This window comes from Buteo buteo, chromosome 3 (genome assembly GCF_964188355.1).
Source record: "Buteo buteo chromosome 3, bButBut1.hap1.1, whole genome shotgun sequence".
In the NCBI taxonomy this organism is placed as follows: Eukaryota; Metazoa; Chordata; class Aves; order Accipitriformes; family Accipitridae; genus Buteo; species Buteo buteo.
Window position 1 is genome coordinate 47,121,064 of NC_134173.1, and position 20,652 is coordinate 47,141,715.

The following is a 20,652-nucleotide window of genomic DNA, read 5'->3' on the forward strand; positions in this document are numbered from 1 at the left end:
CACGCTCGGCCCACGCTTTCCAGAGGGGAAAGAGTGGGAAAAGCTGACGGCTTCACCTCTCTGCTTTTCTTAATGAATTATAGATGGAGCGTAGGCAAGGGAAGAAATTGTTTTGACAACTGAGCGACTTTGAGTGTGAGAAGCCAAACGCGACAGGACAGGAGAGATTCGGGGAGGGCTGTGGGATCGTGACTCCCTGTCCTGGGCTGTCAGGCCGGATTCGGCTAACAGGGGCACTGCCCAGGAGCTTCACATGCTCGCCTCTGCGCTGAGCTTCGGTTACAGGGCTCCTTCTCAGGCTGCTCTGTTTCCTGCTGCCCTCTTCTCCTTCCCACCCCTCCTGTTCCCAGTGCCTTCAGTTATCTGCTGCTAAACCCAGAACAGATCAGTCAGATCACCCAGTTTGGAAGATCCCCTCCACCCCAACAGTGCAGACCTCGGAGGGAGAGGGGAGAGTGGGGAAGAAGGTTGTAATTTTTAAAGGAGATTTTTATTGGTCTGGTAGCAAGCCCCCAGCGAGCTGCATTAAACCAGAAAATAGTGAAGTACAAGATATGTGGAACCATGAACTGAGCAGGAGCTGAGAACTGTGAAACTAATGTCCTCTTGCCTACATCCAGCTGCAAACACTGTCATTCAAACACAAAAATGGAACAGAAACCCGGGCTACAACAAAGAGGCAGCAGCAGAAACAGTGCTGCAGGTACAAGTAACATCTATGAATGCTGATCCTTTTATCTTCTGTTCCTCCAGATACTGAAAACAGACTTTCTCTGTGAAGCTGGAGTCCTACAGGAGACCTAATGAGGTCCTGTTACCTTCCTCTCCAGACAACTCTCTGCCACCTCAGCCCAGCTCAGGCATCAGCAGGGGCATTGTATCTCCAAGTGCCCAAAGACTGAGCACGTCCCTTGTATGTAACATCCTCTGGCCACCCTAAAGAAAACACCTGAAGGCAGGCAATCCCTTACCACAACTCCTGCACCAACAAGAGTTCACACCGAACTACGCACTCGATTTACACAAGAGGGAGGACATGGCAGATGCGCTTCACTCAATCCGGAACCATTTCCATGTCAGGACTGTTCTCTGCATGCATGGAAACACCATGCCGCTAGCAGGGAAACGCCATTCATGCTCCTGGCATGAGCTTAAGTGTAGCACTATGGTGAACTGGGTTAAAATGAACTTAAAAGCACCCTTCACCCAAATAGACTTTCTCTAAACCTTGTGATTTTAAATGGAAAATGTTTTCTGACCTTTTCCACCATGTGGCCTCACCATGCTTTAACAGCAGAGCAGCTGGAGGCAGCTCCTGTCTCCTTTCTGTAGCTTGCCACTGCTGGTGAATTCCTGACAGCACAACCTGATACAGCATTACACCCAAATTTTGTGACACCATCAGGGCTGTATTTGTCTTTGTGTGGGTAAAATACTTGGGCCAAACTTTTCACAGGTATCTCCTACTGCAGGTCCTGGTTTGGAGCCTGCCTGCAGAAGCTGATGGGAGTTCTGCTCTGAACATTAAGGTGACATCCATAGCAGTAAATTAAACATGTCGGCAATAATTGTCTTTTACTGCAGTCAGTTGGCATGGTACAGCCCGAGCCCATACTGATAAACTTTCTTATTCTCCATAGAATGGTGGTTGTATCCAAATGGTCTTCCAGGAGTGGTCCCTGACTGGAGCTAACTCCTGAGCTGTGCTTGGTATTAGTTGGGGAAAAAAAAAACATTTTACTGCAGCCAAAATTATGTTCCAGGCTGTTCTAACCTGGTAAAACCAGATCCTTCGTACCTCAGACTGAGAATCTGATAACTGTGGGTCCTTTTGACCTCGATCCCCCTGTGCTAGAGCTCCTTCTCATCTCTTAGTACTCCTCCACCACAGGACTGCCCAGCTTTCTACCCACTCCAGCTCCTCTCACCAGCTCCTAGCTTCTCTCTCCCAGTTCCCAGTTCTATTTGCTGCCTGGGGCAATCACCTCTGTTATAAGTGACAAAAAACATATTAAGATATCAAAATAGCAATAAGCATGTATGAGTACCTCAAAGTAAGTAAAAAGATCTTGAAATTTTATCAAAAAGAAAATTCAGGCAATTCTCAGGCATTGCTACATTAAAATGGATGATACTATGGAACAGCCTGAATACACACATTATCCTTGCTTTAAATTGGCACTAGGTCCATAAGAGCAACTGCAGTTAAATACTTCTGGAGACAACAGGCAACAGGACTGCTGTCTGGACTGAGGTCCTGCTTGGCAGAACCTCTCCTCACACCACAGTGTCACCAGAATCAAGATTGTGGAGTTTCTCCAAATGCACTGTAAAAAAGTTGTAAGACTGATTTATGTTACTGTTTCTGTATCTATGTTGTTTTGGCTTCTAGCTGTTTAAATGTAGATCCAGTACTGAACTACAAAAACCTTAAGACCAAGATCACCTTTCTCATGCAACACCTACTGCATTTTTAAGGCTGAGATCACCCTTTTCATGCAGTACCTACTGCAGTTCACTTTTGGGGCTCCTGTGCACTATGTTAGGACAAAACCTTTCCTACAACACATTAAATCTCTTCTGGTGCAGTTGTGTTTTGAGCTGCCTGGCTTGGCAGCACCCATTTAACGAGAACAGTTAAAGGCAGACACGTCTTATTCCAAGCAGTGAAGAACTGCTACAGGAGACCAGATGTGCACATAATTAAGGTCTGGTCCCGAAAGCCTGATGCTGGAAGGAATTACTGACATGGACTGTGCTGCTGTTGCAGGCTGTCAGACAAGCCTTGCAGAGACTGTGCGTGCCGTAAGCCTTCAAAATAGCTCATGTTTCTGCTTTGTGAAGCAGCAGAATAATGAGGTTCTGATCTCATTCCCCACTGTATCTACTTTTACAGAAATCATAGCTGGTTTATCAAAGGATGTGTGTGCTCTATAATGCAAAACCAGATCTAAGACAAAACTGAACAGTCCCAAACCACCGGTCACTTTTAATCCCTTCTAAGTCTTAACATGTCCTAAAGAGAAACCAAGTGTCTCTGAAACCATCTGTCTGTGGCATTGCAGAAAATTTAAAAAAGGCCTTTGCAGCAGTAAATGCTGATCTACACCACAATCTGCAGTCATACTCCAGTCAACTCATTCATGCCTTGTCAGACCATGTCACCTCAAGGTCAACATATTCAAAGTTGACCTGACTTCTCCTTCCATGCTTTCCTCTTTATTCCTACTAGAACTTCAGCAATTCCACACGAGCCTGCATTATAGCCTGCCTCTCCTCCTCAGAAAGACATCTGGGAAAGTGGGAAGAATCCAGACAGTAGTATGAACAATTAAGCATGTGAATTCAAGAGCTCACTTCAAGGCAGTGGAATAGTTTCTATTAAAATGGTGGAGAATTTTAGAAAATAAGAGATGTCACCAGCAAGGTTTTCTTAGCAGACCGTAAAACTGGATTTTCAAAGGAAGGTGAGCATAATTGCATGTGAACATGATTATGTCCCAGCGAAAACAGCCTGCATACTGGGGTTAATGCATGTGCATAATTATGCACCTAACTTGTCACGTAGCTAGCACATTTATTTGCCATGTTCACAAGGTCTTTGTGTACATAAACCATACGCTCACAAATCTCCGCCAAAGGTATCTTCCATTATAAATCAGGTCCTGAGCAAACAGGTTTTTAAACTGATAACTTAAAGCTCACAAATTCATTCCACAGTGGTTAATAACATTACCCCCATTTCACTACCAGCAGTACAAACCCCCCAGCACAAGCAGGGAAAAGCAGAGCGCTGCAGACACAGCTTGCCAACACAGAGCATCGGCTGAGCTTGGCCAGCTGCTGAGGAAGAAACCGATAATGACGCCTCTGTGAAACAGCTCCTAGGAACACCACCACATATTTTCCCCAGGCTTTAGCAGCCAAATAATGACTGTCTCGAATGTGACAGCAGAAAAGCTTTATCTGATGAGTGACCATGCCAAAGATTACAGCTTAATTGTAGCATATTATGCTCTTTCCCACACCCCCACAACATCCCATATTGCTTGCTGGCTGCAGTGAGGTAATTAGACCACGATTACTGCATACTTTAGAGCATATAGAAATGAAAGCTGTCTTTGTGAAGTGTTTTCCAGCTCTGACACAACTACTCCTGATAGCTTTGCTTTTCCTGGAACTGGATGCTATTTCATATTAAACACAGCCTGTTTATAACTGCACTTTGCCGTTTATGTAATTCTACCATGCTGAGTCCCCTTTCAGTCTTTGCAGTGCAACAACATTTTGAGCAACCCTTTTGCAAACTCAGGTAATAATAATGGAAATACAGAAATACCCCCTAGCCTGGGAAGTGGGCAAACACAGCGATTGCCTCTGTCATCTGACCTAAAAGACCTCTAAAATCCAGGGCAATTGTACTTGTTCTCAAACTGTGTTTGAATCAGGCCTATGAAACCCAACAGATAGATAGTACTTTTCCAGAGGCTACTTCCCATTTCCAAAGGACCCTGAACTTACAAAAATACAGAAGATTGCAAAACATGCAGCAGCAAAACACAATGCTCTGATTATCCCCAATGAAATGCTGCTGAAGAAGAAGGATTTAAAAAAAAAGAAAAGACAAGACTCCTACTTAGAGTGGGATTCAACTTCTGCATGTTTACATCTCTAAAAACAGGCTTCTATTTACCTAGATGCTCTCTACGGGGTCCCACCTGAGAGATCTTACTTCTGTTCTCATCACAGGTGAAGACTAAATGACTTCCACTGATACTTAACTTTTAGATTGCTAAAATTTTAGCACTTACAGTGGGATTAACCCTACCTAAACTGAGAAATAAAAATGCCTTGTATCCAACTGTCAGGATATTACAGCCTTTTAATGTGCCTTAAGTGAGATCCTCACCAAAAATGAAGCGCACCAAAATCATTCCAATTGTGAAGAACCTAATCAAAAGAATTGTAAATCTAAAAAACCCAGATTACTGAGTGTCAACACTAGCATATAATCTATAGATATAAAAGTCTGGAAGACAGGAGTGTTCCAGGGAAGCTAAGTGATGGTCCTTGGAGGTAGAGCACAAATTACATCAGAAAGGCCTGTTATATTTAAGATTATTTAATCTCGAAGCAAAAGGAATTAGTGAGAATTGACCTGTGTAATATCCTACAGCAAGAGAGGCAGCAGTCAGTCATTTAACTTAGCAACAGACCAATTTTAAGGAAACAGTGTTCATCTTGTGATGTGCTTTGTAAAGATGAAGAGCTATTTCAAGCTCAAATTTCTTGTTATTAACTCTAATTAATTCAATAAAGTGATTTTTAACTTTTCAGTGTTTGTATTTCATTAGGAATGTCAACTTTTCTTAAATATTTGGTGCATATATGCAGAGTCTTCTTCAACGCTGGCGACAGTCCCTGTCCTGAAGAGTTTACATTTTATCTAGATAAGACTAAGGGAGCAGGTCAGAGAATCCCTGTGTAAATAACTTCCTTTTCATGAAAAAAATGTCCAAGACAGAGAAGGATTCGTCAGTTTTTGAAGAGCTCTTCGGCAGAGATGAGAATTGATCCCGGATACCCGGTGTCCCCAGCCAGTGCTGCATCTAAGTGATCTTCCTTTTCTCCTTCGAGTTGGAAACACAGCTGTACGGTCCTTGAGGGAAGTGCCACCTTAACTTCAGTCATCTAAAAATAATCTAAAATGGCTGCCTGTATGCTCCGTGTGGTCAGCGAAGACTAACTTCTGCCTGTGGAGAGGGGGTACCCTCAAAGGTAGAGGAGACTAGGTAGGACCACCTTTGAAGGTCATACCTAGTCTCCTCTTACAGACCAGTGACCTTTCAGACACCTGGAATTAGAAGAGGAGATACAGACAAGAGCAGGGGAGGTTAGTGTGTGGTGACCCTCTGGGAAAGGTGATGTACAACAGACACAATTTGGACTCTTGTCTTCAGACGTACTCCTTTGAGTTGACTTTCTTTTTGACACATCAGAACAGAAAACATGGCTAAGCCTTTGTGCGGTGGGAGCAGCACTGACAGACCAGGTCTTCTCATGGCCTCATGTTGTTGCACCACTTCACTGCCATTTCCTTCTGAGACTAGCATTATCATGTCATTCAGTCCTTTCAACTGGAAGCAGTGCTGGGGCAAATGAAAACACGACTTGCTTGTGACAGTCCAGCATACCCTGCGGCTTCCCCTCCCCACCAAGGCGCAGGCATTGCCCTGCTTGCCAGCTGTAGCAGTGTGGGGAAGCCAGGCAAAATAAACCCAGTTGTTTCCTGCCCCCCACACCAACGTCCTGGCACATGGTGCATTTTATCTGCCAGCTCTCCTGCTGTGGAGAGGGAAATATAAACTTTGGGCTTGATCCCGATGGACTGAGGCAGCAGAAGCTAATCATGGGTCCTGTGGGAACGATCTGTGAGCTGGGTTGCCCCCATGCACACCCAAACCCCTCACTCCCTCATCATGACACACAGCAAATACAATTACAAGATCTAATGAACTGCAACTAATGTAATTCTGAAAGTCTTTACAGCTAATGAAAACCAGGTCTTCCCCTTCTCAATTTAATTGAGATGTTTGGTTCATACGCTGTGGAAAAGAAACCCTCCATAAAGCTATGTATGAATATTACATTTACATGTGCAGCAAATGCAGTTGCCTGTCACAGTTGTGGGCTCTTTCTCCTGACCGCTGGATATTTAATGGTAGGAAACTATCTGTGAAGGGAAATGGACTTCAGAAAATAAATACTTTCTCACATTGTTTCAAGGGAAATCTCCAGTCTGAATGTCATCTACTAAATACCACTTTGCAATCTGAACTCGGTATAAACAGAACATTTCCTCAACGTGAATAAATCATGATCCCTAATAAAAATACACCTCTCTTGCACCTAAGCAAGAATCAGAAGACAGAATTTGGCCTATAGCTTGTAAACTTGTATTTGTTGAACAACAAATGACTAAAAATAAATAATCCTTTTTTCCCCTTCCTCCAGTCTGTTCTTTTTGGTGCCTGTTGGCATCAGTTTTTCTGCAATTTAAGCATCACTAATGCTGTGAGACTTCCCCTGCCTCTGTGCTTTCCCATGTTACTATCATTAGCATTATTTTAGCAGGAAGCACTACAGTATGGGTAGCACTGCAGAGAGAAGGATAAATACATCATGCCTCCTGCAAAAAGTTTTGCTGCTACTTTGAGTTACGAGCTGCCAAAGCACGGTGACAGAGAAGCAACTGCTGGTAGACAGGACAAACAGAGCATCACATCACTTCACCCAATCAATAACCAGCCTGGCTTTTCTTCTTCCAGGTTTCGGTGGTTTTGTGCTGACCCAAATCATTACTTTTTACCCACAGAACTTGGTCTTGTTGAGGTTTTGAAGGAGAAGAATAAGAGTGGAATTTGATCAAAACCCATACTGGATACAGGATAACTGCCCTCCAGGGACAGGAAAGACAGTCAAGACAGACCAGGTAAGAAGAACGACAGTCTTTCACTGGTGATGTATGAGGGGGAGAGCAGACAGCAAGCTCAGAACCTTTGTATGACTGGGCAGCAGCAAGCATGTCTCATTCACAGCGAGAAGAGTCTTTCAGCTGTGCAGATGTGACCACAGCACACACACGCACACGCACCAGGGGCCTGGGCCCACGTCCATGTGCACGCATGCCACAAAAGCAGCTACTGCCTCCACTCCTGCATGGCCAGAAAGCCTTCACCTCTGTTGTCTTGCCTCCTTCTGGTACCTTCACCCACCCTCTCCCACCAGCCCACCAGCTCCCCTCAGTTCTCCACCCACCTCCAGGCTTGGTCTTTCTAGCAGGGAACCGCCACCCTTGTCGTTAGCTGAGTATTTCTCACCCTGGGAAATGTTTTTGTTTTAGCACTTCTTCCCACTGAATTATTTTTCTACAGTTATATACCAATCAAACATAGTCACACAAACTCCTTATAAAATTACCGGTATTGGTATCAACATCTGTTGATTACTTTGGTTATGGCCTATTAATATTAGGATGCCCAAGTGGTGGGAAAAGGCAGGGCATGTCAGAAATAGAAAGAGCAGATGGCAAGAAACAAATGAAAACGCTCTCTCAGAAAGAGAATGAAATGATAGGAATTAAGTAATAGGACTGCTTACCTAAAATGTGATAAATAACATTAAGTAACATACAAGACACAAACATATACGTGCTAATAAGGTCAACTCAAGAACATGTACAGCTATAATACACCCTCCCAGTCCACCCCGAAATTTCAACAGCTAGTTATCTTTTACAATTTACCATCACATCACTGTTATAACACCCTGTTCAGGTCTGATTTTCCTTCACCAAGCAGTCTGGATTTCATCTGCTTTATCTTTATTCTTTGACAAATTTGCCATGCTCAGGCCTGCTGTAATACCCTCCTGAATGTGGCTCATTTTAAAGGATAACCTAACACTATATGGTGAACAAGCCTTTTTTTATCCATTTCCATCACTTACAGAGACAGTTTTACTGTAAAGCAATCAGATTCTGCAGAAGGAAACAGTTTTCAAAGAAACCATGCACAAATCAAGAGGGTGACCATTAGTTATTGAAAGCTGAAACACTTACAGGTTAATTTGATGGCAGCAATAGTAAATTAATTTTTCCTTTTGTTGAAAGATTTTCTGGACTATGACGAACAGCTGGCTAACTGCCTGAAGAGCAGAGGTCATCCAGCTCTGCATTTACTTAGACGCAATATCAAATTGATGTGCTACTTTCAGAAAAACAACTGTGCCATCCTTTTAGAGAATCCTTTTTGACTTTTCAGCTGACTTGTAACACATGACCGTAGACCTTAGTTAGGGGTAGCTGCTAAACTACTTGCTTTCCTATGTATTTCCATGAGTTATTCAACTAACAGGAGAAACGCAAGACTGAGTTCGGCTGGAAGACAGCAAAAACAACAGAAAGACTCATCAGTCTCTCTACCCGAGTTTCACAAGTCTAAAAATAGCAGAAGGGAGCTAACAAGTATTATGTGGGCAAGAATGAGAACCAGATTGGTGAGGGAGAATTTATTCTTAGAAAATCCCTCATTTTGAAATGGTTACACAGAGGCATGCCCTGACCCAAATAGATCATGGCTCCCATCATTCCCTAGTGCACGCAAACAGATAAAATACTGACGTGCACCAAAAAAGTTTGGGGCAAAAAAGCAAGCAAAATCTGCATGGAAACTGCCAAAAAAAGAAAAAGCACAGCAGCTGGTACACAACTGCTAACAGGCAAACACAGCACTGCTGGCAAATCCAGGTGAAGCGAAGGCAAGGAAAAGGCGAAATGATGATGGAATATTCAAAGGTCAGCCCAAATGGATGGAGAAAACAAACCAGTTACCATAGAGCACCTACTGCTGTCTCAGAGGGACAGTCATTTGACCCATTTCAGGACGCCCAAATTATTCCACTGTGCTGGTGCTGCCCAGTGATCAAGCCTCAGGGCCACTGATTTCCCCCCTGGTGCAGCTTTCTGACTTGGCCTGATTGCCCACATTGCTGTTCTGTGGCTCTGCAGATGAGACTGGAGGATTGGGAGACCATGGGTCAAATCCACAGTGCATCTCACCAGCTGAGTTACAGAGCACAGCAGAGAACTAATATGGGCAGCAACTACAGTTTTCTCTCCTTTCTTCCCCTCAGCCCTTCCATAGTTTTTTTATTTCCTACCAACAAATTCCCAGGCAGCACTGCAGGCTCAGTGAAATGTCACATGTGATGTAATGGGTGTGAGTCAGCCACCCATCATGAGATGTATGAGATGTGTGTCTACGTGTGAATGATGTGTCTGAGCCTCCTGCATTCCCAGGGGTACCAGGCAATGGAGCCTCCCAAGGGACGCAGCTGACCAGCCCCCAGGGATGCCATCTGGTTGCCTAAACACTGACAGCTAGGACCACTTGAGTTACCTGAGGACATCCAAGCTATCTGGATGTCTATGCAGATATGTCCATGGAGATCGACAATTTGATGCAGGAACTGCAGGAGATCTGTGCCCTTCTGGGGTGGCAGCTGGAGGCCAAGGGGCATAGCCTATGGCACTTGAAACAGCATTCAATGCCCTCTCTTTAGGTGAAACCCACATCTGGATGTGGTTGGCAGACATGGCACAGGACCTACAGAAAACTTTCATGCTTCTCAAATAGCAATTAGAGACTATGAGAAATGTCCCAGGGCATCTCAAGTAGCACCAGCTGCTTCTGGGTGGGCAGCTGAAGGGGACTCTGATCACCACTGACTACAACAGGGCCTGAAGGTGCCTTGCAGGTACTTGCCTAAATTTAGGAGTTTTCATTTGCAGTTGAATCTCATACTGTTAGTTGTTACACAGATAAAAGCATCTTCCTCTACAATCATTTCCCACACAAGGCTAAATGCCCTTAGCACTAAATCCATCTCAGAAAGCCTTAAGGATTTATAAAGGGATGAAACATTTTAGTCTAATATCAGAAGAACACTTTTCTCCAAGCAGAACAATACCAGAGCATCACAGTCCTGCCTGCTGGCAGTACAAAAAATGAATGTCCAGATTTTCAGAAACGTTCACTACCACAGACCCTATAATGCTTAATTATCTGGTGGTGCTTAGGACTCCGGGTAGAGAAGAAAAGAAGCAAATAAAACCACATGAATCTGGTCATCATATGAATATTTAAGACCCCTTTACTGGAGCACCAATGTGTGGGCTCATATCAACATTGCATTAAACATCCCTATGCAGCTACAGAATGCAAGTGTAAGCATAAAATTAGCAAATAACCATCAAAAGACCTATATTCGGGGGGGGGAAAAATGTTCTTCTCCCTTCATGAACATTTTTAAATAAAGTGTTCATTTCCCTGTAATTTTTCCCCATTAAAATTTTATGTTACTGCAAAGAGATAGGTATGCAGGGAACTTCTGGCCCAATTCTGTTCCCAGCTGCTCTCATATAATAACTGCAGGCAGAACGGTGTCCCCTCTGTGGGATTACACGCAACTCTAGGCTTCTTTTCATTTAATGCAACATTAACATACACATCTACACTGCATTAGAGGCAACTATTTGCCCAACTAATTTATATAAAAGGAGAATAAATAATAAAGCCTTTTATTATCCAGTTAGAGAGACCAGCAACATTTATAAAGTTGCAAGAAAATGCAGAGACCTTAAGAAAAATACAAAAGCATTCTTGCTGCAGCAGAAAGTTTCCAGGAATTTCAAAAAGCTTAAGTCCAGTCATGGACTTCTTTTGCAGGCTCTTCTTGCTTTGTTTTTAATACTGGTGTGCTGCTATGAAAAATAGCTAAGTGTCCTGCAGCTAGTGCTAAGCATTAGTTACTATTTTGTGAAAGTAAGTTGAAAGTTAAATGTCAGCCTTCAGTGTAAATCTGCTGAGATTGAGTCTCTTCCCAGAGTAAATCTATTATACTTCAGTAAATAGATGGGATATAAATAAAGTAGGAACTCTGCAGAGTTTAAAACAGGAATTGCCACTGTATTAACAGGCTTATGGCAATGTTACTTAGAAGTATTTGTTCTAAAGTCTCGGCAGGTTCGTCCTGATGCCCATCATATAAAACCGTCTGCCGAACAGACAGAATCGATCTCTGAATGTGTCCTGCTTGGTTTGTAAATTTACCTACTGTGACTAACTACATAGCTCATTATTAAAAACAGTCAGACCTGGTCTGATGTTTCTCATCATCCTTAAAAAAACCCACACAACAAGAGATAAGGAATAGATAAGGCATTTAAATAAGAGCCTTTATTTGAAAGGCTTACTCCCATGGCCTGAATTAACATGCAAACGTGGACTCCCAATCATATTCACAAGATAATTATAATTCATAATTGGCACTTCTGAAGCGTTTTCACAGAGCTGTTCAAATATTGACTAATTAGCCACACCAGAATCCTGTGAGGTAGGTGAGCAGGTACACTAACCCCCTTTTCTATCTGAGCAAATTGCTTGGGAAAAAAACCCCAACCCTCGCCCACTGAAGGGGCTGAAAAGGTGGGGCGGTTTCCAGCCCCATGCCCCTCGCCCAGCCCACGCTGTCCCCACCGCTGGTGTGTTACCTGCTCCTCTCTTCCACAGAGCAGATGAGTTCTGTACTAGCAGAGCTCTGGAAATAGCAGCCAAACCTCAGTTCGTTATCCAAAGTCCTGTTAAACAAAAGGTCTAGATATTCAAATGTCAAAATAAAGCCTGAGGATTTGGTACACGTACAAGCAGTATTTACATGAGGATGGTAGCCTCTTCTGCTGAGGAACTCTCAAACAATGATGTACTGAACAATTATGGCTTACTCCCAGAAACAAAATATTACACAGGTACCTGTAACTAAATAGTAGAAAAAGAGCTCTACATGTATGGAGTAAGACACTCCTTTACTTAAAATTCAGAGAGATCTTATTATCTGCTGTGTACCCAAAATGAAGGGTGAAGAAAGTGTGGAAGTCCTGTTAGAGCCTCCAAGAGGCTCTACCTTCATCATGCAATAAAACAAGCAAGGAAAGCAATATCATTAGTCTAGAAGAGTCTAAAAACAGAGTGAAGGTCCTTGGAGGCCACAGCATCTAGAAAGTCAAATATGCCACTGAGTATATCCTCTATTAAATCCAGCTCTTCAATTAAATTGCCCTTAGGAAAGCAATGATTAATTATTAGTATCTCAGGTTTTCTGGTTTAAACCAGCAAACACTAATGATGGCTTTATTCCAGAGCTTTGTTATTAATCACCACATTCAGGGGTGACAAACAGGTCTTTTCCAAATAATTGTATTATCACAAGCTTACAACGTATGCAACATACACAATATGAACCATTTTTATTTGATGTAATCCTGCTTTGTCTATTGAAGCCATTGGTTCTATGTTGTGTCTAACTTCAGCTACAATCTCTTTAGGGCAAAGATTGTGTCCCTGTGGTTTTGTAAAGCTTCATTCACAGTTATAGTGGCATATAAATTAAATAAATAAGGAGAAATCTTGAACTGTAGGAATTTATTCTGTGTTTATCAGGAATTCACAAGTGAGGATTTACATATTTTTAAAATGGGGTTTATTAAGGTAATATCTTCCAGAGATCTGGTTCTCTTCTGTTTTTTAGAAATTGGGATATGCCTTTTAATTTAACTGCAGCAACCATCTAGGTAAAAATAATAACAGGAAAAATCAAGTTAGTGTGGTGACTGGCTGAATGCTAAATACAGGGTTTTGCCATGCTGAAGTTCATTCTTCAGCCTGGTTCATGTGTCACTGCTTCCGAGACAAGCCAGTTTCCATCCCTGGTAAAGAGCATTAACATGATGGTATTTTAACTACTGCATTAGTTATCTATTCTGAGCAAGGCTAGACCAAACAAATAGTAGAAATAGAGCAGAACTGGATGCTCTAGTGAGGAAAATTCATCAAAAACCACCTAAATCAAAGGAGTATGGGTTAGGTGGCTTGGGCTGCAATATGATAAAAGGGCAAAAAGGGCTTCTGTGCTCAGAAGGTTTGGAGAATCATGAAACAGTCCCACAAAAATTAATATTTTGTAAATCTGGCACTCCTGGCCACTCATCAGCCCCTGTAAGTCCCCTACACTTCAAAGCAGGGGCCAGGGGATCATGGCCACAACCAGAAACAGACTGTCACTAATAATTCGGCAGAGTCATAAGCCAAAACAAGTCTATGATAAAGCTCCAAATGCTATATTTTTTTTATGCACATATTTTTTTCCTCTTCAGGAGGAAGAGAGGAAGAAAAAAGTGACAATTTTTATCTCTATATAGAAATATGTTCATGAAAACAAACGTTCAGCCTGCTCTGAGCCTTTGATGAGCAGCTGAAAGCACCTCAGGAGACCACTAGGCTCTCGCACCTGAAGCTGGCAAGTTAGTGAAAACACAGGGAAATTTTGGTCTGTAAGAATAAAGGATGAAGACTAGGGTGAATGCCTCTTTTCAGGTACACCAGTGTTCATCTACAGTAGGTAAAATGCAGCAATAATGGTAAAATAAGGTGGCTGTGTTATTAGAAATGTTAATTGTCCTGGCTAGCCTTCTGTCCTTAGGGACCTGCAACTTCACATGCCTGTAAGGTGAGGGGTCTTGTCCCTACAGCTAGAGAGTGCAATTACAGATGAACATTCCCCATCCTTCAAGATGCCAAGCCTGACTCATCGAACTCATATTTTTTCTTGTTTTTCTTTTTGGTTAACAAAACTAAAACCTGTAAAGGGAACAGCATGTGAGGTCAACTCTGTACACTAGAATGGAAAATGCACCCATTTGCACAGAGTTAATAACATGTCCTAAAATGGCCATTCACCCTTAAAAGACATTAGCATGTAATAGCAGCTGCTCATCCTCTGAGTGCAGACGAGTGTCGGAAAGAGGTGCTGAGAGGCTTTGTCCTAGAATTACATGTCACTGCTTTAAACATGATGTGAGGAAATTATTTTAATTGCCTGTATCAGTCCAAGACTGAAATGGTCCTATACTGGTCACTGTCTTGGTAGGAGTGATGCAAATGTCTTTCTCTGGTCAGGGTGTTGTCTGAGAAGAACATGTACATACCTGAATGTCTAGAAAGCCTCACCACAAAATAAAATGAATGAGAATCACCCCAATAAAATAGCTTTGCAAAATATTAGCTAGTAATGATAGATTTTGACCACAAGTCTTACATACAAAGATCCAATTTCTTGCAAGTATGAGCACTGAAAGAGCAAGAACTGTTATTTTTGAGGTAAACATTACAGTTCAAATGTCACAGACCATATTAAAGGCATTCACAATTGGCTCTGGGATTTAGAAGGAAAAAAATAAAAGATTTACACTGTCGTAGGAATGTTGGTGGTGATCACAGTGCTAATGACCATGAGAGAAATACGAGATTATTTTTTTAAGCATCATTATCCAGTGGCCTTAAGTGCTAATCAAAACAAGGACTATAATGCCTGCTTTAATGGAGTTTGTCTCAGTAATGGTCCTAAATGGAATAAACTACATTAAACCCAGACAAACTAAGAAGAGAGATAAATGGTAAAACAATACACTGAAAACCTAAAGATTCTTTTAATCTACTATTAACTGAGTTACCATCCATGGCATTCATAGCTAACTACAGTTTTGTAATCCATTTGCTGAATTGTACAACTAAAATAGAAATGTTGCTGTCCTTCTGTTTAAAACAGCGGATTAAATGAGGCCCAAATTAAGCTCCAGAATGGCTGGTTTGGCAAATACCGTACTAGGACAGGCTGTATATCTATTTTCTTCTTTAAAAATAAGGAAAGCAGCTCCCTTGGAGTTTTTTCTTAAAGTAGAGGGAATCTGACCCTGCCAAGGTAGTCCTGCACATCAGCTGAGCCTCTGCCCATCACAAGAAGGATGCCCCGGCAGACAGAGGACCTCACACGCTCCCTCACTGACCACTGCCATTCCTCATGGCTCCAGTGCTGCAGGGACAGACACTAACTGACCTCAGCAGGCTTCGGAATGTCCTCTTCATGTTTATGGGAAGGGGCAGTGAATGCCAGGAACATTAATTCATCGCCATCCTCCTCCTCTTTGTCCCTTTGGGCTTGCTCATCTCTCCTCTGCATATGCTGGCCCAATGCACAGCCACACTGAATTTCTTCAGCTTGATACCCCAAGAAGATCAGTTACATCTGAATCCCTTAAAAGCAATTAAATAGGCTTTCTGATGTATTTATTTTGCTGTACCTCTCACACTGAGATGGGAGGATCCTCAGCAGCTGAGGAGGAATGCAGACTATAGTATTTTGGGCAGATCCTGCAGGAAGAGGTGACAATTTACAGATAAAATGACAGCCCGGGTATAGAGGTAGTGATACTTTTATGTTCATTTAGAGGCAAGAGTGAAATGTTTCCAGGGGTCCAGTCTTGGAAAGATGGATTATCTTTGTTCATGGTGTATACAAATTGTAGGATCGTGCACCTTATCTTCAGGAAATTTTCAATGAAGGTCTTTAAAAACTGAAGCTGTAGCTTAGCGAACATGTAATTCATTCCGTAATAAATGGGTTCCCCCCAGTATTATAGAAAAAAAATTCCTATGGTTTGTATTGCTTTTGTAAAACGGTTGCTCTCCTGTGCTCAAGGGCCTGCAAAAGGTCAGTGGTGTTGAATATATATGATTTATAAAGTGCTCTGGGATGAGAGGTGCTGTGTAAATGTAAAATATTACTAGAGCATACTCTCCTTAATTGACATACACTGAAATGGAATTGGCTGTGCCACAAGAGCAGAACTAAGAAACCAAGTTAGTCTGATGAGAGCGGATTGTCTAAGGCTACTGACAGTCTACGACAGTGCAAGTATAAATTCATCTCACAGAGAGATGTACCTAACACTGAAAGTTATTGCTGTTCATCTGGAATAGGTGATATGTAGATATGAATTTGAAGACTGTGTTACATAGAAATGACTAAGCAGGCAAAGATCACAGACTACTCTGTACCGCAATGAAAAAGTGGCTTCTGAAGCAGCTGTGGGCATGGGAGCTCCCGTGTAGACCATCCACCTTCTGCAGAAACACTTCTTTACACAAGTCAGTTCTCAAGTGTATGCCAGAGATGCTTGGGATGCCATGGTCCCCACGTGCTTTGCAAAGTCACCCTCAGGTGGCACTTTGGGACGCAAAATATGCACCCTATTTATCCGTGGCTTTGATGGAAGCTTCCAAGTTCCCCTTGTAGATTTGAACCTTGAGATTTGTTCACTTACATCTATATGCAAAAAGGCTTCCTAAAAACCAGTGAGAATGAGCCAGACTGGACTAGCTGTCCCATTCCCTCTCAGGGAAGCATAAATTATACTTTCACCCCACTTTTTGGGATCAATTCCCATTTCTCTCTTTCTCCTGACCACAACAGTCTATACTTTAACACTGCAATAAATAACCAGTTTGAAGTAGATTTTAAAATATTTTAACAGCTGGGGCAATGACATTATGACTCCACTTTACCGTAAATGGAAAAACTCCCATTCCCCCTCCCAAAGACAGAGACTGCAGATCATATTCTGAATTCTTTTCAAACCCAAGGCCAAAAGATCTCACCAGCACAGTCTGTTCCCCTTCATATTATTATTCCCACTCTCACAGATTCTTTTATCTAATTCCCTTCCTCCCTGAAGTTTACACTGTCATTCCAAACATTTTTCAACTGCACTTCTCTTCCCTCCTCTTAAACTCCCTCTCTCTCATCAGCCATCTAAAACCCTTCTTCAAGTAATGCTATTTTCATTTAGAAAAAACAACGTGATGAATTCAGCAGCACAAAGTAATCTGTTCCTACCTTTTTTCCCTGTGTTAAAACAAGCCATTTTAGATTTTTTTTTTGGGGGGGGAGGGGCACAATACAGCACTTCAGCAAAAGCATATGAGCTTCCTGCTCCTAAAGGGAAAAAATGAAGTTCTTACTTTTGAATGTATTCATACTTTCCCATGAAAATTGATACATCTGTCTGGGAGGTAAACAAGATTTGGATTACCTATGTTCGAGAGAATAGTTACATGAAGTTATTGTATAAAATGATTGATTTTATAGCAACAGAAGTTTTATTCAAGGATAACATCAAAGTTATTCTCATCTATGCAAAACACTTCTCATCTACACAAAAAAGGCTCTTAATTTCCTCTATACTGAAAAAAAATTCTATTGTATTTTTCTCTTCACTGATGATTTAAGTATTTGGTTTCTTTTACTTTCTTTGGATAATTTTTACTCTTAATAGATTTGCTTATTTGGCTACAGCTAAATTGCTGTAGTAATGGCAGACAATGACACTCTTAGGCTATGCTATATATGATTAATCTGTGCTCCAGCTGAAAGCATTTATCATCCAGGGGCTACCCTTCCCATTTGCCTTTTTCCTGTGTTTCCAGTTCTCCTTTCCTAACAAGGAGAATGACAAAAATCAGTATGGGTTTTTAACCTAGAGAATGACATTTTTAGCTCTGAGGCCTATGTGTAAATGTAAATTTCCAGCTGTTAGAACAAAGAAATAGCAAATGTGAGGCAGATGTTAATATATTACCTATTGTTGGTAATACAAGCAAAAATCAACTTTAAAAAATCCCCCAGCTATTCCAGTAATGAAAGCTTACTTGGGCATTTACATCGACCTCTGCCTACAGAAATAAGATCTAACTAGTTTCTCGCAATCCATGGAGTCTAGTCAAATCTTCTGTGTCATTTCTTCCTCTTCTGATGTTAACAATCCACGGGCTAGAACACATAGCCAATGAAGTAGTCTCCAGATGTTTCTTCTGCTTAGCAATCTGATGAACACCCAAAGACCACTTAGGATCTCTACTTCTTAGCATCTACTGCATGATAAAGTCAAGTGGTATCTGGAGGACTCTGTATCCTATCCTATAGCACTATTTTTCGGGACCATATTCAGCACCAGAAGTTAAACCCCATGTTTGTTTTTTGTCAAGTACCACTTGACCATAATTCTTCAGGCACTTATGAAGCCAGTATAGGCAGAGCTAATGAGCAACCGCTCTGAGCTCCCTAAGAATTCTGCTTTCCTTTGAATCCACCAGCTGAAAAACCCACAGCACATCTGTGAATGAAATAAGGTGTTTCTTGCTGTATCTAGTATCTTTGTTGCTTCTACCATCTTCTAACCCTTGGAAACTTCTGAATTAACTGTCCTGGCATGGTGAGCACAAGTCATAGCCAGAGGCGTGGAGGAGCATGGATGTTCAGAGCATACTTACAGTTTAGATTGTCATGCAGGGTCTCCAGCCTCTCTCTAGCTCTCACCATCTCACATCTCTCATCATCTCATCTCTCTCATCTCACACCATCCCTCCCATGGACCTTGGATCCCCATGAATCCTGAAAGTCCTTCCTTCTAACGTTAATGCAGCAGTGACTTCCGATCATCTTGTGTCAGGCACATTTGTGTTTGTAATTCCTTTCACACTAGGCAATTCATTAAGGGCTCTGTTTTGATTACCAAAATGTGTGAATGCAATTTTGTATCTCATCTATACAGGGTCACTCTTATGTCAGCTTGTTTTTGACTGTGACAGTCTTTTCCCATCCTTAAGGCAAAACAGTGTTTACATTTGGTTAGTTAAAATATTTACATTGCACATTCAAATGATGCGTTTTCCTAGTGACAGGGCTCTCTGTGGTATTTCCTCCTGTACCTACTATGCAGCGGAAACAGATGATTAAGATGAATATTCTGGGTGTATCTAAACAAGCAGATTAAGCAAACAAGCAGCACAGCTATACTATACTAACACTGCTGGATTTTGTAATATCCATGCAGGCTGTGTAATCTGCCTAGCGCTGCATGAAAGCCTGTCTTTTAGGACCCTAAATCGAAAGAGTTACACCATTTCCAGTTACCATGTTTCAAATAGATTCTTCATTTATTGACCGTTTATTGGTTCACTCGGTGCGTGAGGTAGAGTAAACCACGACAGATGTAGGTCCTGGGAGAGGAGGTAAGAATGATGCTGCTTGCTGATCATCAGCCTGCGGATAAAAGCCTCGAGCGCGCTGTGTCTGAAGGGGTGCAGAGATGATGGAGGCTGCTACCCAGCAGGAGAAAAGAGAAGTTGAGAAGGAAAGGTGACACTAAAGCTGGCAGGGGAAGGCCACAAAGTGGTGGCATTTCTGGGAAGTAGAAAACACAACGGACTCTCCTGTTTTAATGTAGCACTTCAAAGTTGAATAAAATACTGCAAGTGATGCTGCACAGGGACCTGCTGCACCAAGAGGTGCACTGAACATGCAGTGTGCCCAGTTCCCCACAGGGACTGTTTGAGACTCATGGGAGAGAAAGAGTACACATGTAAAACTTCACACAAAAGTGAAATTCAACATCACATTTAAGACATTATCATCCACACAGTAAACAGTTTTGCTCACATGTTTGTTACTACTGAACAGTGAAGGACCACCATATGCAAGTCCTTCTGAGAAGAAATCAGGTGCAGAGTGAAGCAACTTCTCAGATGGCAACTCCATAGCAATGCAAAATTAGGAAGAAGAACTTAAAAAACCCAGTGGGTGTATTCCTTACCTTACAACACCATCCACGCAGGTCTTCATACAGGCTCTCTCAGTGAGGAAGCAAAAGCTTCTGTGCTGAAAAAATGATGAAATGCTGGTTAAGAAGTTACTGCAAAGGCTCTGCCTGTGCTTACGTCCATCACAAACTCTGCTGCATCTTTTTGTTTACAGAAACATATACAATAGATAAAAGTTGACTGTGTAAGCAAAAGCTATTTATTTTAAATTGACCCTGTCTGCTTAGTGTCGTATACTCTGGAGGAAATGGGTTATAAAAGTCGCTGTATAAATGAGGCATGCTGCATTTAGTAAATGAACTTTAAGCAGGATTATTTTATGTGTGGGAGACATATTTCCTCCACTTTTTTAAATTAACAACAAATGAAACTTTGTAAATGTTTACCAGTTAAAACACAGCAGTAAAAGTAAAGTAACAGGCTGTACACCAGTATAAGGCAGTGTGTTCATAATAATAAATTACCAATTTTGATTTAACCTAGAACTGCATTTACCCACATGTATTTTTATTTCCTGATACGATTGCCTTTAGTACAGCAT

General features: G+C 41.8%; 1 protein-coding gene across 2 annotated transcripts in view; it reads right to left on the bottom strand.

The window, feature by feature from the left end:
- Positions 1-20,652, bottom strand: part of PAG1 (phosphoprotein membrane anchor with glycosphingolipid microdomains 1) — a 109,840-nt gene that overhangs the window by 21,488 nt on the left and 67,700 nt on the right. For both annotated transcript variants that reach the window (XM_075023495.1, XM_075023494.1), the window contains one exon: positions 20,105-20,169. The gene's annotated coding sequence lies outside the window, so the exon portion shown is untranslated. The remainder of the gene's footprint in view (positions 1-20,104; positions 20,170-20,652) is intronic.